A 2,091-nucleotide genomic window follows, 5' to 3' on the forward strand; every position below is an offset into this window, starting at 1 on the left:
AAAACAGACACATAGATCAACGGAACAGAATAGAGAGCCCAGATGGACCCTCAACTCTAAGGTCAACTTATCTTTGACAAAGCAGGAAAGAATGTCCAATGGCAAAAAGACAGTCTCTCAACAAATGGTGTTGGGAAAATTGGACAGCCACATGCAGAAGAATGAAACTGGACCATTTCCTTACACCACACACAAAAATAGCCTCCAAATGGTTGAAAGACCTAAACGTGAGACAGGAGTCCATCAAAATCCTAAAGGAGGACACAGGTAGCAACCTCTTCGACCTCAGCCGCAGCAACTTCTTCCTAGAAACATCACCAAAGGCAAGGGAAGCCAGGGCAAAAATGAACTATTGGGATTTCATCAAGATAAAAAGCTTTTGCACAGCAAAAGAAACAGTCCACAAAACCAAAAGACAACCGACAGAATGGGAGAAAATATTTGCAAATGACATATCAGATAAAGGGCTAGTATCCCAAATCTATAAAGAACTTATCAAACTCAACACCCAAAGAACAAGTAATCCAATCAAGAAATGGGCAGAAGACATGAACAGACATTTTTCCAAAGAAGACATCCAAATGGTCAACAGACACATGAAAAAGTGCTCAACATCGTTCGCCATCAGGGAAATCCAGATCAAAACCTCAATGAGATACCACCTCACACCCGTCAGAATGGCTAGAATTAACAAGTCAGGAAATGACAGATGTTGGCGGGGCTATGGAGAAAGGGGAACCCTCCTACACTGTTGGTGGGAATGCAAGCTGGTGCAACCCCTCTGGAAAACAGTATGGAGGTTCCTCAAACAGTTGAAAATAGAGCTACCATACGATCCAGCAATTGCACTACTGGGTATTTACCCCAAAGATACAAATGTAGGGATCCGAAGGGGTACGTGCACCCCAATGTTTATAGCAGCAATGTCCACAATAGCCAAACTGTGGAAAGAGCCAAGATGTCCATCGACAGATGAATGGATAAAGAAGGTGTGGTATATACACACAATGGAATATTATGCAGCCATAAAAGGGAATGAGATCTTGCCATTTGCAACGACGTGGATGGAACTGGAGGGTGTTATGCTGAGTGAAATAAGTCAATCAGAGAAAGACATGTATCATATGACCTCGCTGATATGAGGAATTCTTAATCTGAGGAACAAACTGAGTGTTACTGGAGTGGTGGGGGGTGGGAGGGATGGGGTGGCTGGGTGATAGACATTGGGGAGGGTATGTGCTATGGTGAGCGCTGTGAATTGTGCAAGACTGTTGAATCACAGATCTGTACCTCTGAAACAAATAATGCAATATATGTTAAGAAAAAAAAAGAAGAAGAAGATAGCAGGAGGGGAAGAATGAAGGGGAGTAAGTCAGAGGGGAGACGAACCATGAGAGACGATGGACTCTGAAAAACAAACTGAGGGTTCTAGAGGGAGGGCGGTGGGGGTGGGTTAGCCTGGTGATGGGTATTAAGGAGGGCACGTTCTGCGTGGAACACTGGGTGTTATGCACAAACAATGAATCATGGAACACTACCTCTAAAAGTAATGATGTAATGTATGGTGATTAACATAACAATAAAAAATAAAAAAACATTCAGATTGTTGTAAAAAAAAGCAAGAATCATGAATGTGAAAAAATGTCTATAGATTATTAAATAAAATAAGCAGGTTACAAAACATAATGTATAATATAATCTCACTTTGTTTTTATGAGAGTGTCATGTTCTTACAACTTTCTTATAAATTTGAAGTTATTTCCAAAGAAATTTAAAAAGAAAGTATGTTTGTAGGTAGATAAATATAAAAACAGATAATGGATAGGTGGAAAGAAATACTGATATATAGATGGACACATAATCAGACAGCAAACACGAAGGTGGGGCTTATTCTTTCTTAGGGAAATTGTAAGCTAAATATTCCAAATATATAGGAATAGACTGCCTGATCAACATTAAATCAAGGCCGGTTAGGAGACAGAGGACTGGAAATAAATACACTAACACATCAGCAGTGGGTATCTTCAAATGGTGAGATTGTGCTGATCTTCATCTTTGCACTTTCTCTCTCTCCTCTAACCCTGAAGCACC

Source organism: Zalophus californianus, chromosome 7 (assembly GCF_009762305.2).
Source record: "Zalophus californianus isolate mZalCal1 chromosome 7, mZalCal1.pri.v2, whole genome shotgun sequence".
Classification (NCBI taxonomy): domain Eukaryota; kingdom Metazoa; phylum Chordata; class Mammalia; order Carnivora; family Otariidae; genus Zalophus; species Zalophus californianus.